We start from the raw sequence: 16,457 nt of genomic DNA on the forward strand, positions 1-16,457 counted from the left end.
AGATCCAGTCTGCAGTTTAGGGGACGTGGGAAGAGCGTTTTGTTGTCACCTCTATTAGAATAAAAAGGGAAATGATGCAGATAGCTATAAGGTTTCAAAAAGCAGATCATCCAGTCAATTGACAATTACGCCTTTATTTCTCCTTGACCAGCAAATGAACAACAATTCTTTTTTCTTTTTAACACCAAAAATCTAAAAAATGTGTCCTCTCTTTAATCTGGTATGATGTTTCCATCTGTGCTCTGAAACATCACCTCCCTCCTGAGGCTCCCTGAGCAGGTCCACCTAATGAAAGATCTGCCGTTTGCTCCAAAATGCCGACTCCCACGTACCCTTTCTCTCCCTTCGCAGTCACTGCTCCACTTCAAGGGCCACCACCGCCAGCACTGAGAGGTTCTCCTCTTGCAGGATTGCTGCTCAACTCTACCCTCCCCAGGGCGACCCAGCAAAGGAGGGGAGACCCGCCTCAGTGGCCTGACATTTTCCATGGCCTCTTTGAAGGAACAGCTGGGCCGTAATAGAGGGCTACTCAGGGATACCCACAGGTTTGACAGGAGCCCATATTTTAAACAGGGCGGATGCTAAATTCATCCAGCCCCTGGAATGCTGCTGCCCTCTCAGGAACCCAAGAGAAGTTTCGGATGCCGATCCATAAATCTCCCTGGCCCCAAATACCCAAAATTAGTTTCTGTGCCATGGGAACATAAAAACGCTATGGCTTTCTTCTTTGACATGTCAGTTAATAAAGAGTGGGAGGTAGGGCCCGGATGCTGCCTGTCAGGTTTCTGAAGGCTTCACTCGTTTAAAATGGGAAGCGCTTTAATTACCTGTTTGGATTTTGTTATATGCATGTGTTGTATGTTTCAAAGAAAGAAAAACCAGGACTTAAGGACATTCAGGAAATTATATCATTAATTATGCCTGTCAAAACATCCTGTGGCCAAAACTAAGTGGACATTTCTAAGGGTTTCTTTTGTCTTTTGTTTTGTTTTTAGTATTTAAAATGTTTTTTTTTAAGTATTGTTTTCATAATGTTTCCACAGACTCTACTATAAGTGCTTGATTAATGAAGAGAGTGGATTTTTTTTTTCAACAAAGTAACTGCAAAAGCTACGTATTTGACTTTGGAATTTGTTAATGGATGGCTTGCTTAACAGAAAATTTACTTCCCCAAAGTATGTGTTACTTAACCTAATATTACTGCAAATTTGCATTCCTAACATTCAGTAGCCACTGTAGGGGGTGTGGGGGCGATGACATGGGAGCCTGAGTAGTACATGGAGAGAGGCGGTGGGCTGGTCCTGGATCCTGGAAGGCATCTCCCACTCCAGGTAGGAGACAGGATTCCCTTTCCAATGTGGAGCGCCATCCCTGATGCAAAGACCACTGGCTTTTGCAGCAGGAAAGATGGATTAGACAAAACAGTTCAGGCAGCTCTGGATGGTCAGTCAAGGAACGGTCAACCCTCCCTGGACAAGGCAGAGAACATCTGGCTTTGGGCTTTACACTGCCCAATTGTCCCCAAACCTAGTTCCCCCTCAGCCATGTTAGGTTGGCAAGTCAAGAGTACGGTCCCAGTGTCTTTGGGAGATAAATTCTACAAAAGTTTTGGAAGAAGATGCCCACTCCATGTATCCAACCGAGAGCTGGTTTGTAGGGAGCCCCCATGGAAGCAGTCTTGCTGATGATTCTTAGAATAACTCAAAGGAAAGAGGGGATCATTGGAGCCCTGATGAGAAGAAAATTTTAGCCAATCTACTCCAAAGCCAACAAGATCCTTCTAAAAGCTCTGCAGGGCTCTCACTTCTTCCATGGCACCAGGGTTAGCATCCAGGGTCACTGCCATTCTTACTGAAGGGCCCAGCATGGCTAAGGAGTCATCAATATCTCCTTCTGTGAGTCTGTGCATGAATACGGAGGGTGCCCTCGCACACTGTAATGACTTCAAAGAATGCACCAGAGCCTCACATGCAGATGGGAGGATAAATTAATGCAACTTTCCTGGAAACCTATTTGGCATAATGTATAAAAATGTTCACATATTTTAAACCAGCAATATCCTCCCTAAGAATCTACCTTAAGGAAATAATCAGAGATGGGAGCCCAGATTACATACAGGAATGTTTATCTCTGCATTATCATAACAAAAAAACCGGAAACAAACTAAATATCAGCAATAGAGACTGGTCAAATACATTCTGAAACATCTGTACTGTGGCATTTTAAAAGGCTGTCATAAGTAATGGTTTTGAAAAATTCTTAATGACATGGAAAAATGTCCATGTTGATGGTGACTGAGTTATTGTGATTATGATGCTTTTTATTTTCTTCTGTATAGTTGCTTGTGCTTTTCAAATTTTCTATAATTTGCAAGAATTATTTATACTTAGGGAAAACCATGTTATTATAGAACAGAAAGAAAGTTATAACCAACCTTCGAGCTAACAATGATCTGGGCTCCATCTTCTTCTCTAGGATGGATGGAGGACCCTGTTGCATTTGAATGGAAGGTCATCAACCATTCCCATGGTGAGCTGCACCGATGTGACATTAGTACCTAGTTCCTCTTTCACACGGGCAGTCTCTTCCAGAGGAACCAAGAAGGCATCCTATACATGCTACAGCCGGTGACCTGCAGATGAACTGAGGTTTATGCAGAGACCCGTGCCTTGGCAGCAAACTCCAAAGGGCTGGTTTTCCTCTTGAGTTCCTGAAGGCCGCCTAGCGAAGATCACACCAATATTGATGGTGTCCTTGGCCTGAGAGGGCAGGACACTAGTCATTAAAACAGAACCAACGATCCCACAGCACTTGTCGCCAGTGTAATTGTTGTCCTGCTTTCCCATGACCTATTCCAGGAAGAAATTATTTGGTTGGGTTTGGGGTTTTGTAAACTTCAGTGACCCTTCTGAGGAAGGTCCAAATCCTCCTCCCCTTTGCTCAACTCAGTTCATCTTGGTCAGAAGGCAAGTCTCCCCCTTGCCACCCTCTGACTCTACATTAGGACGACGTCAATCACATCACAGGGGGCACGTGGGAGAAGATAAAACTGTCTTTATCCAAATCCCAGGCACATTTTGCCAAACACTTTCCCCTGAAATTTTCAAGGCCACATGTTTGAACGGGAAATTTAATCCACATGTTTCTGATTCATATGTATACTTAATGCATCAAAACATCATCCCTTTGAAGTCCAAATGGCCTTTTTATAGACTTCTTCCTTAGGAATGGAAAGTTGTGCTTGGCCAAGAACTAGCAAATTCAAACTCTCCAAAGTCCAAGTTCCTTTCAAAGTTCCCAACTCGGAATATTGAACCAGGCTTTGAAATACGCCCTCCATCCCCACAGCCACCCCAGGGTGACTGTAAATCTTGGGATACTTCATTCCACCACACCCTCTCAATCTTGATCATATACATTCATGGAGGCTTCCAATGAAAGCCAATTAAGAGCTATCTTTCAGCAAATTACCACAATAATGCTGTGAGGGAGAGCAGATGGTGGAAGGGCTACACCTCACCCCACTCCAGAACCTGAGAAGGGAAATCAAGTGATTGGCCAGGAGTGACAGAGCGGCTGGGGACAAGCCAACAATGTAGACTCAACTGCAGACCCAGGGTGGGTCTCAGGCTTTCCCTGGAAACCCTAATGGTAAAACATCACAGTTGGAAGATTTGGATTCAGAGCTTCCACAATTCTGCTCGTAAATGTTCCAGTGCAGATACTGCTCCAAACCTCATGCTGAACGGATGAGATAGTAACCCATGTAGCCTCTTCCCATCTCCTATCTGAAGATGATTGGAAACATAAGTCGATGCTATCAAAACTGAAAACTGGAAGAGCATTTGGAAAGGTGAGAGAGAATGATCCGTTTCATGCAATGTTTCCATCAAGCTGAGCCCTCCCTGACAGCTGGGCCCCGAGTTACTAATGGTTAAGGGGGCCAGACAAGGGTGGTCTTGTCTGAGTTAAACAGAGAGGATCCATTGTTTGCCTCTGGACTCCTCTCCTAAGAGTAGGTCCCTCAAGAACAAGTCTCTAATTAAGCCATTGTTATATCCACCACAGTGCTTGGTATAGGATGCTCAATAAACTTTTACTGAATAAATTGAGTGTAGTTATTTAAAATAAAATTTTAATAGACTCTTCTATTGTTCCTTTGAACATCCCTTCCACCTCCCTTCACTAACTCATACTTTCAAAATTTGACTGTAGAATAATTATCAGGACCATCTCCCAGTGTACCTCCTATTAAGCAGTATTTAGTAAAAGTAAATAGCCATATCTTAAGCAATTTGCCAGTCCTCCATCATTAATCTTTTCAAGTGAGCTGATGAATGGTCATTTGCAAATGGGATTAAAACACAGAGAATGTGAACTACAAATTCAGTTAAGCTTGCCTTCTTAAGATAACTGAAAATGTTTATCAACTCAAAGATAATGCAGAATCTAAAAATATCCAGTCATGACTACATTAGGGAGTAAAAAAAAACTGTGGCTTAATATTTCCACCTTTTTTTTGCTTTCTAATGAACTTCACCAACCAAAACCATAATGGTCTACACTTGTATATATAAAACAACACTTAGTTCATATTATTTTATAGAATGGAATGTCAAAGATCTATCAACCCTGAGGTTTGACATGAAAGAAATAAGATGTTCCTCATCTTTTAGCTTCCCTGGTGGAATCCACATCCATGAATTTTCAGTCAGCCAAAAATTGAAATAAATTAGCCAGGCCACCGTTTCTTCTTAAAATGGTGTATAGAATTGCCGTAACTACCATGTGTTTTAGAGAACCAAGTTATGTGCTTCTTCTGTTATCTAGATGGGAAAACTGAAATAGGTAGACTATTACATACTATGCCCAAAAGCTGGATTTAGAATTGGAAGGTCAGCATCCCCTGTCTATGGCTTAAACTTCTGAGTGGTATCATATCCCAAAAGTTCTTCCTTCCTCTTATTCTCGTGGAATAGCAAGGAACTTTGGCAATGATCTGATTCCATGACTTTTAAAAAAATGCTTAAAAGCCAGTCCTTCCTATCCATTAAAATCTATGCAAATGGCTAATATGTAAAGTCCACACTGTGAGGGGATTCTGGTGAAGGTCAAGTTGTTGAGTACTGGGAACCCATCTACTTGATCCCCAAAGGACTCAAAGACTGACTAGAACGCCTCAAAGCACAGGCTGTGAAACAGTTTATCCCTCAAAGCCCAAAAACGTAAATAAAATGACTTGCCTAGACTCTCTAAGCCAGGCGTCCTCAAACTACGGCCCACGGGCCACATGCGGGTGTTTTTGCAGTTTTGTTTTTTTACTTCAAAATAAGATATGTGCAGTGTGCATAGGAATTTGTTCATAGTTTTTTTTTAAACTATAGTCCGGCCCTCCAACAGTCTGAGGGACAGTGATCTGGCCCCCTGTTTAAAAAGTTTGAGGACCCCTGCTAAGCTAATGACAGCCAAGCCTACCCCAGGTGTCTAACTTCCTGTTGAGTGCTTTGCCCACCATATTACAGTTAATATCATCAACAAGGTTTTGGAAACTACAACTTTAAGCAAAACATGTATAACAAAAACAATTTTACCATAGGCTAATTGATATAAACAAGAGTTACATTTCTATGGCATATTTCTGGTCACAAAAACACCAAACTTCTAAATAAGGATCCAAAACATTTCTAGTATTAAACACTGAAATAAATGTCAGCTATATATACATTTAAGAAAGATTAATAGAAGCAAGTAAGATCATTATTTTCCAACCCACTTATTCCAGTTCAGGGTCACAGGTCAGGGCAGCTCAGGGTGCAAGGTGGAAAGCCACCCTGAACAGGACACCCTTACAACGCAAGGTGCTCTCACCCCCACAACCCCACACTCACTCAGACTGGGACAATTAGACACGCCAGTGCCCCTCACGTACACATCCTTGGGGTGTGGGAGGAAGCCAGAATGCCCAGAGAAAACCCACACAGACCTGGGGAGTACATGCAAACTCCACCCAGACAGTGGCCCTGGCTGGAAATCAATTTTCTTTCTCATCAACATTATAACAAATCAAGGACACTGAATGGCACGACCTTGAAATACATGACCTTGAGTGAAATGACGTTACTTGAGGACCTGCTGTATACTGAAATCTCCTAGCAGGGTAAGGGTTCAGTTTCCAAATCAGCAACCCCATGGCTGCTATAACCTAAACCAGCAATTTTCAACCTTTTTCATCTCATGGTACACATAAACTAATGACTACAATCTGCAGCACACCAAAAAACATATTATTTGCCAACCTGACAAGAAAAATAGGTATAACTTTTATTGGTTCACACACAAAAAATAATAGTAGTAGTTATCTAGCCTTTTTGCTCCAAATTGACAGGTGTCTATATTTGCATATAAAAAGTTTGTGGGCCCTAACCGGTTTGGCTCAGTGGATAGAGCATCAGCCTGCGGACTGAAAGGTCCCAGGTTTGATTCTGGTCAAGGGCATGTACCTTGGTTGGGGGCACATCCCCAGTAAGGGTGTGCAGGAGGCAACTGATCGATGTTTCTCTCTCATCGATGTTTCTAACTCTCTGTCCCTCTCTCTTCCTCTCTGTAAAAAATCAATAAAATATATTTTTTTAAAAAGTTTGTGGTACCAAGAATTAACCAACAAGACACAACCTTATTATGTGACATGACCAATAAGATGACCTATGTACTCATAGTGCAGGTCAGGGCATTCACACTGGATGGCTATTGCTGTGTTAGCAGTTGCCATTGTTTTATTTGACAATCTAAGGGAAAAAGAGGTCAATGCCCCTGACTATATAGTCAGGTATTGCATGTTTAAAAAATTCTTGTGGCACATCAGTTGAAAATCATTGCCCTAAACACCAGAATCAAAAGTAAAATGGTTAATGTATGGAGAAGAGAAGCTTCTTGAATCAGCATAAAACCATAAATAGGAGGTAGTATAATCGTTTAGATCAGAAATTGGCAAATATTTTCCCATAAGGGGCCTGACAGTAAATAGTTTAATATGTTGCCATAAGGTCTCTGTCAAAAGTGTTCAACTTTCACTGGAATCCTAGACAATACATAAACGAGTAAGCATAGCTGTGTTCCAATAAAACTTTATTTATGGACTCTGAAACATAAATTTCATATACTTTCACAGGTCACGAAATGCTATACTTCTTTTGATTTCCTCCCAAACTTTTAAAAATATAATAACCACTACTAGCTCAGAGGCTATAGAAAAACAGGCAGAGGGCTGGCTTGGCCCATGGACCAGAGTTTGCTGACCTCGGCTTAAAAGAAATCTTGGCTCCACAAACCACTTAAGCAGGACTGAATGGGGTGCACAGGTTCTGTAAGTTCTTGGGACACAGTTCTTGGAAGAGCTCAGACAATGCAGTCACTCTCTGAGCATTAACACCTGGGCTGCCTTTTATTCAAATTCTGAAGGCCTAGCAGAACCCCACTGGGGGAAAGTAATGCCCTTTGCCTTCAACTGGGAACCAGTGGGATCAGTGCCTGTTAAGAGGCATGGTCGGTGCTGGGGAGCTTACCGGAGGGTCTGTGGCTCAGCATGGAGGGAGAAAGCTGAAGGCTGGACCCTGGTGCCAAGATCCCACATCTCTGATGCTAGGACCAGCATCAGACCAGTTGGAGACAGTGTAGAGTAGGTGTGATCCTAGGAGCCTGGAAGTCACTTATTTGACTCTCATATCAAAATTATTAGTTCACAAGCTGGCATACTTATAACCATCATGGTATTACCTACGGTGGGCAACTAAGGGAGTGTCAATGTGCTGTATTTCATCTTTTGGGAACTGAGTAAGTTTTTCCCAAAGAAACAACTTTAAGGATAATTAGTAGTGTCACCATTACATTAACAAGCATAACTCAAGGGAGTTAGCCATAAAACAGCTTCCTCAGTGGAAGTGAATTGGTGGATACCTTGGGTGAAAATTTGGATGAAACGTTCATTGGAACCTCCTGTTCTCGTCATTTATAGGACAGCTTATCAAAGTACACCTTCGATGTAATGTCCCCTCTGAGCGTTCCATCAGCATCAAGGCCCTGCTCTCCCTGAGGCACGTCCCACTAAGGCATCTCTCTGGGTGGCCAACGTATTCATTGCTTTAAGCTGCATGCTTCCTTTCTAACGCACTGTTTACCACTACAGAGGTGGCATGTGATTTTAAGCACCACAACTACCATGTAAGGCTCTACATTTTTTTGAAAGGAAAGAAAAAATAGTTTTCTGCATTACACTATTAAATGGGAAATGGGCAGGTTAAATCTCCAAATTATATGCTCTGCATGGATATTATTTTCCTAGGGAAAAATGAAAAACTAAGAGTTTTGAATCCTGAGAGAATGACTTTGAATCCCAAGTCTGTTTCAAATCAGATGGGGGGCCCTAGGTACATTATTTTACTTCCCCTGGCCTCAGTTTTTTCATAAATAAAATGGATATAATTACACCTGCACTGTTACAGTGTCCAACACATGGTCAACGTTCAATAAGTGGGCATTGTAACGATATTAGTGGTGATCATACAGACCTGGCCTATATTGGGACTTACAAGTACAAACACAACACCCCACCATGCATAATGAAAATCCTTGAATATAATAGAGTACTACTGGCAAAAGTGAAAACTTGGAAAACGGCATTTGGTGAAAAGAATATGTACTTTGTGAGCCCCACATACCCTGGCCAGCATGTCAGGGATGATCTATCTGCAGATAACCAATGTCTCCTGGGAAACGAGAATATAAACATCATTGCGTGAGAACTAGGGAATGAGTCCTTCCCAAGACAGGTTGCAACTGCACAATTTCAAGCTGACATTTTATTTCACCTTAAAGAAATAATTGCATTGCCGAAACCGGTTTGGCTCAGTGGACAGAGTGTCAGCCTGCGGACTGAAAGGTCCCAGGTTCGATTCCGGTCAAGGGCATGTACCTTGGTTGCGGGCACATCCCCAGTAGGGGGTGTGCAGGAGGCAGCTGATCGATGTTTCTCTCTCATAGATGTTTCTAACTCTCTATCCCTCTCCCTTCCTCTCTGTAAAAAATCAATAAAATATACTTTTAAAAAAAGAAATAATTGCATTTAATAAGTAGTGATCATGAGAGGACTGGGGTCTGGAAACCAAACTCGTATCATCTGATGCCTAACAATTATAAGTGAGATCTGTTTGAGGTTGAGGAAGTCATAGCCCAAAAACTACTTTTCAAAAATGGTTGTAATTCCAACAAAAGAACTTAGGGACTGACACCTTAAACTCCATTGGAGTTAAATAGCGAGTTTATTCTTAGAATGGGGTGTATGTATTCGTTACTTCCATTTTTACTCTTTTTCTGGTTAAAGACCAGGTTTGTTTTGTTTTGTTACAAAAAAAAACAGCTCCCGACCTCTCTAGAGGTAATAGAACAGCGTGTGATAGACTTGGTTTGTGAAAACAACCAAATATGGCCAAAACATTTCCTCTATTTTATATAACCACTTGGCTGTCTATGAAGAAGCAAATCAGGCAAACAAAAGCTAAACTGCCATTTACTTCTGGTTCCAGGCTCACCTGATGGACACACTCCTCCCTGACTAGAAGCCTGAAGGACTATCCCAAATTTCTAAACAAGCTAGAAATGCAGCCCTACAGAGGGCCCACAGCCAATCGACGCCTTCCAGCCTCTCAACTCCACGTGAGAGGAGCAAGCCACAGGCTCATGGGTCTCTGCGCAGACAAAGTTGATGCAAAAGGCTGATTTATGGGGGGTGGAGTGGGAGACACTTTAAGAATCTACCTTCTTGTATTCCTCGGCCTTTGATTTGAACTGAATTACATTTCAGGCAGAGAAGGATAATGTCCCATCTGCATCTTCTTTGTATTTGCTCATGTCAAGCAACCACATGTCATCATAACAGGTACAACAGTGATTTAAGAAGTAAATACTTCTGTCACTCACTTGCTGAGCATCATGAGGGCCAAACAAACCAATCTCTTAAGCAAATTAAACTTGTTTGGGTTTTTGTTATCTTAATGGAATTCATACGCTCTGATTGTGAATGCTCCAAATTGTTTGGCATAGCATAAAAAATTCAAGTAAGAAAAATCATCCTTCGGCCCTGAGTGAGAGGTAATTTACATATATAATCCCCAAAAGACAGACACAGAGAAGGGACTACTATACACAATGGATGGATTAGATGCCTTACTTGACTACTAGACAAATCTTGATTCTGGACATGTTTTTCATCACCTTTATCCCTGGGTATGAGCTAAGAGACATGGATGCACGGGATGAAATCTAAGATTGCTTCTAGCTGCACGGCTCTGATATTTGGGGTGGGGAACAGCCATGTGACACACATAGTATAATTACAAATTCCATAAAAAACACAGCCATGCTTGTAAATAGAATTGTTGTAAAATGAAAGTTAATTTTCCCAAAAATTCGCTATTCTCACTGCAACACAATAAAATACAATTTATATTAAGTTGACAGTAAGTCTTTGAAAATTCAATTAATTTTTAAACAAATGCATTGATGCCTTTATTATTTCTAGCTTTGCCTTGTTTGTTTTGTAACTCATTTAGATAACTCAAATAAGTTATGGTCTTTTACCAATATTATGATACATTCAGTTTCCATCAGGCAGGACACATCAGTAATTTTTCCAAGTTTGTGCATGTGAGAAATAAGACATGCATGCTAAAACTGCCCTGTTTGTGGATTCATGTATCACTCTCTGAATAAGGGGATAGATCCCACCTGAATACAAAGACACGCCTTAGTCGTTATTTATTTTAGGGTCCTCGCCTGAAAATGATAGTAATAATGGCATGGCTCTGATTTCAAATGTGCAAGCATCAGAAACCTTGCCAAAATCTGAACCACTTCTTTTTCTCTCCAACACATCAAACCAAGCTCAGAACCTTCAAGATGTTTCTTGTTTTTATCATGACACACAGTTCCTGTTGCAGGTTGAATTCCCAGGAAAACACCCTGAGATTGGTGTGTAGGCAGTTTACTAGGGAGTGCTCTCAGGACCAGCACTGAAGCAGGAGAAGGGACTCTGAGCAGGATTGAGAACAAGGAAAATTCTGGGCTGTGATGTAGTCTCAGCAAACACCTCTACCAACCCCATGGGCACCTCTGAAGCTGGAATGGCCCTTCAGAGCTGTCCCAAGTCAAGATAAAGCACCTAGAGGAAAAAATCCTTCACTCCCAGAGGGAGATCTGTGTAGCTTGTCACAGCATCCCCTACATTTCCTAATGGAGCCTGTTCTAAGTATACTGATAGTCCGATTGGTTTGTTACCAACAATATTTGTTGAATTTACACCATGTGCTCACTTCTATGGAGACCATCAAATTGTGTGTGTGTGTGTGTGTGTGTGTGTGTGTTGTGTGTGTGTGTGTGTTTATCTTTGTTATCAAGAAACTAGAGGCCCAGTGCACAAAATTCATGCACTGGTAGGGTCCCTAGGCCTGGCCAGAGATCAGGGCGAATTGGGGCCTTCCAGCTGCCGGGCCGGAGCCTTCCTTTTGGCTGCCAACTGGGGCCCCCTTCCCTGCTGCCGGCTGCCAGCCAGGGCCTTCCTTTGTTCCACACTGACCCCTAGTGGGCAGCACAAGTCATAGAGAGCTATCAGTCTCCCGGTCTCAGGGACAATTTGCATATTAGGCTTTTATATATGTAGATGGTTTAGTTGAGGAGAACAGATTAAATGGCAAACAAAATCACACAATAAAATTTTAAAATAACAAACAAAAACAATACCAGAGAAATGAGGGTAATGAGACAGAGAGCATTTGGAATTTGAAGGACAGAGAGAGGACTTGATTCTGGGAAGCCTGGACCAGGAGAACTGGAGTGATGTCTTTAAGGTTACTAGGGTTTTGATGGGTGGAGAGCAGGAGCACAGTCATTCTGGGTAGCAAGGCAGCAATAAAAGATCAGAGGGAAAAACGCAAGGCATCTGGACGCAATCTTCATAAAAAGGACCATAACGCTTTGAAGAAGAGCACATTGGACTGGAGGCAGGAGAAGAGAAGGGCACAGTGAGATGCGGAAGCCACTCAGGTGAACCCAGCCCTTCAGGTAACCATGGAGGCAGAAGCATTTGGCTCTCCTGGAACCAGCAACAGCAGTAACAACTCTTGATTTATCAATGTCTGATCAGGGCAGAGACGACTGGGTGGCTCTGATCTGGGCCTCACTGTGGCAGCAACTCTCTTAGCCAGTTCTGCAGTGTGATTCCTGGAATCCAGCCTTGAGGTCATTCTTTCTGTACCCCCAATAATTCTGTGAGCTAATATCACTTAATAAATACCTTTCTGTTTAAATTAGCTAAAGCAAATTCTGTTCTTCACAACTAAAAATTCGAACATATACACATTTTCTTATTTAGCATTCACAACCATTGCCTGAGTAGCTAATATTATCCTCAACTTACAGGTAAGAAAACTGTGAGACTAAATTAATTACATAATTAGTTGATTGTGAGGTTAAATAAATTGTCCAAGGTTTTCCAGTAAGTATATGGCAGAGCCCAGATTTGAATGTAGGACTATCTCATACCCAAATCCATGTCATGTCCACAACATCCTAACTATTTCCCAAAGATGGAGGCATGGGGGAGTCAATGTTTTCCATATGAGCGTAGGTATCTGTAGATAGAATAGTTTCCACCATGGGTCATAAAAGATTACACTTAAACTCGGACTACATGAATCATTCCAATGGGAAGGCAATACCACAAAATGGAAAGTTGCCTGCAATCCATGCCAAAGACAGGAAAGGATGAGTTGCTGGAGCCAGTGGGCCATCCTAGTTCTGCCTCACTCTACTTTCTGTGATTGTGCATACATTACCAACACAACTCAACAATCATCTTTATCGCCTCATAAAGAAATTCAAGGCCACAATGTAAAGCTAGTTTTTCATTACTCAGCCCATATTGTTCCTTATATTGAATTTAATCAGCTCATAATGGCTAAGTTCTTCTCCAGGAATAATAAAGGCAATTTGACCACCTGTCTTAGCCCTTTCAACTTCAAGGTCAATTTTATTAGGCAGACTCACTAAACAGCAGCCAAGATGATGCATGTCCAATACCAACTGTCCATGGTTAAAGGTAGACTCTATGGCAGGATAAGAAAGTAAATGATATAGTAGGACCACTCCCGCCTCCTGGGCCCAAGGAAATACGATCACCATGAGACTCTGGCTTAAAGGCTTCCCCTTGGTAAACTAGCAAGGGGACTCAAGGTCAATGTGTTTCAGTGCAGCCATATTGGACCAACCACACTCGTTTTCTGAAAATCTGCCAGAGAATGACTTAGGCTCCAGGGGAAAGAGAACTTACCCTCTGACCTCCACACTTCAAACCCGACTTCACACCCGTTTAAAACACTTTATGGCGCCCTTCCATTCATATAGTGTTCTTCTGGATGTTCCTTTCTGTCCTCAATTCCATCTTTAGCACAGCTGACAAATGCTGCGTGGACATACAGCTGTCTCCCGAGAGGAGCCCCATCCTTTTTAAACAGCTTTGCTTGGTGACCTGACCTCCAAGCAGGCTGCATAGTTCAGTGCACTGACAGCTAAGTCATGTCTTTTGTCCCAAGCACACACATACAGCAGGCTAGGAAAGTTCACATGCAACGCTCACATTTCAAAACGTAAATAAATGTCTCACACCGGAGGCCCAGTGCACTTAAGTTTGGAAGACAAAACCTCCCAAAGAAAAGAGTGACCCAACGGGGATTGTGCAGGGATCCCCACAGGACCTTGTGGCTGGGATGGCTGCACCTGGCAGGCTGAACGAGGCAAATCTACTACCAGCGGGAGACCAGATGTCCGGCCCTGGGTAGGACATGTCAACAGTCTTACTTGCTGTTCCTTCCTGACCTGTTCCCTAAATATCTTTCTAATATATTTTTTTCTACTGAGCCCTATTTCTTTTTCTTTCCTTTATCCCTTTTTCCTCTCCCTATTACACTTTGTACTTCTTATTCCTCTAGTCTTTTCTAGTTTTCTCATATTTCCTGGTCTATAGCTCCTACTTTTCTTATACTTGGAACCCTTTCTTCCAGTTTCCAAAGAACTTTCACAGCTGGTCCCATCTGTCTCTCCTAAATGACCCTCTTCCTCCTTAATCACACTCACTTCCTGCCTGATTCCACCTGCCTTTAATAGGAGGGACCTTACGATATCCACAGCCTAAATCTTATTAACAAATATGGGTTTGGGATTGGGGCAGCCGGGAAACTTGAATTCTATCCCCCTTTCAACTGGAGCCACAGATAACAGACTCACTAATGTGTTACCACCCTTTATCCTTTTTCTAGAGTTATCTAGTTTTTTTAATTTACTTTTTTATATTCAACTTTTTTCAAAACTTTCACAACTTTGCAACACAGGTAATGCATGTCCATTGTAGAAAAATAAGTCACAACAGATAAAAAGAAAGACAAAATTTTTTAAATTTCTTTATTGATTAAGGTATTACACATGTGTCCTTATTCCCTCATTACCCCCCACCTCCCAGTCATGCCCCCACCCCCTGTTGTCTGTGTCCATTGGTTAGGCTTATATGCATGCATACAAGTCCTTTGGTTGATCTCTCCCCCTTACCCCTACTGGCCCCTACCTTCCCTGAGGTTTGACGTTCTGATTGATGTTTCTCTGTCTCTGGATCTATTTTTGTTCATCAGTTTATGTTCTTCATTATATTCCACAAATGAGTGAGATCATGTGATATTTATCTTTCTCTGCCTGGCTTATTTCACTTAGCATAATGCTCTTCATCTCCATCCATGTTGTTGCAAATGGTAAGAACTCCTCCTTTTTACCGAAGTGTAGTATTCCGTTGTGTAGATGTACCACAATTTTTTAATCCATTCATCTGCTGATGGGCACTTAAGCTATTTCCAAATCTTAGCTATGGTGAATTGTGCTGCTATGAACATAGGGGTGCATATATCCTTTCTGATTTGTGTTTCTAGTTTCTTGGGATATATTCCTAGAAGTGGGATCACTGGGTCAAATGGGAATTCCATTTTTAGTTTTTTGAGGAAACTCCATACTGTTCTCCACAGTGGCTGCACCAGTCTGCATTCCCACCAGCAGTACATGAGGGTTTCTTTTTCTCCGCATCCTCGCCAGCACTTGTCATTTGTTGACTTGTTGATAATGGCCATTGTGACAGGAGTGAGATGGTACCGAATTGTTGTTTTGATTTGCATCTCTCTGATGATTAGTGACTTTGAGCCAGGTTTTCATATGTCTCTTGGCCTTCCTTCTGTCTTCTTTCGAAACGTGTCTATTTAGATCAGTTGCCCATTTTCTGATTGGGTTGTTTATCTTCTTTTTGTTAAGCTGCATGAGTTCCCTGTAAATGTCGGAGATTAAACCCTTATCATTGATATCATTGGAAAATATGTTCTCCCATGCAGTGGGCTTTCTTGTTGTTTTATTGATGGTTTCCTTTGCTGTGCAAAAGCTTTTTATTTTGATGTAGTCCCAATTGTTTATTTTCTCTTTAGTTTCCATAGCCCTAGGAGCAGTATCAGTGAAGAAATTGCTTTGGCATATGTCAGAGATTTTTCTGCCTATGGATTCCTCTAGTATTTTTATGGTTTCCCATTGTATGTTTAAGTCCTTGATCCATTTTGAGTTTATTTTTTGTATGGTGTAAGTTGGTGGTCTAGTTTCATTTTTTTGCATGTATCTGTCCAATTTTCCCAACACCATTTATTGAAGAGACTGTCTTCACTCCATTGTATGTTCATGCCTTCTTTGTCAAATATTAATTGAGCATAGTGATTTGGATCGATTTCTGGGTTCTCTATTCTATTCCATTGATCTATATGTCTGTTCTTGTGCCAATACCAGGCAGTTTTGAGAACAGTGGCTTTGTAATACAGCTTGATATCTGGTATTGAGATCCCACCTACTTTGTTCTTCTTTCTCAGGATTGCTGTAGCTATTCAGGGTCTTTTTTTATTCCAGATGAATTTTTGGAAAGTTCATTCTAGGTCTGTGAAATATGCTGTTGGTATTTTAATGGGAAGTGCATTGAATTTATAGATTGCTTTGGGTAGTATGGACATTTTGATTATGTTGATTCTACCAATCCATGAACATGGTATGTTCTTCCATCTGTTTATGTCTTCCTCTATCTCTTTGTTCAGTGTTGTGTAGTTTTCCACGTATAGGTATTTTACCTCCCTAGTTAAGTTTATTCCTAGGTATCTTAATTTTTTTGGTGCGATGGTAAATGGGATTGCTTTTTTAGTCTCTTTTTCTGTAAGTTCATTATTGGTGTATAGAAATGCCATAGATTTCTTGGTGTTAATTTTGTATCCTGCTACATTGCCGAATAAAGACAAATTTTTTAAAGCTATCTGCCAATTCCATTTTTCAGAGAATACCTCTGTGTC

The sequence above is a fragment of the Eptesicus fuscus genome, chromosome 4 (genome assembly GCF_027574615.1).
Source record: "Eptesicus fuscus isolate TK198812 chromosome 4, DD_ASM_mEF_20220401, whole genome shotgun sequence".
NCBI classification, from domain to species: domain Eukaryota; kingdom Metazoa; phylum Chordata; class Mammalia; order Chiroptera; family Vespertilionidae; genus Eptesicus; species Eptesicus fuscus.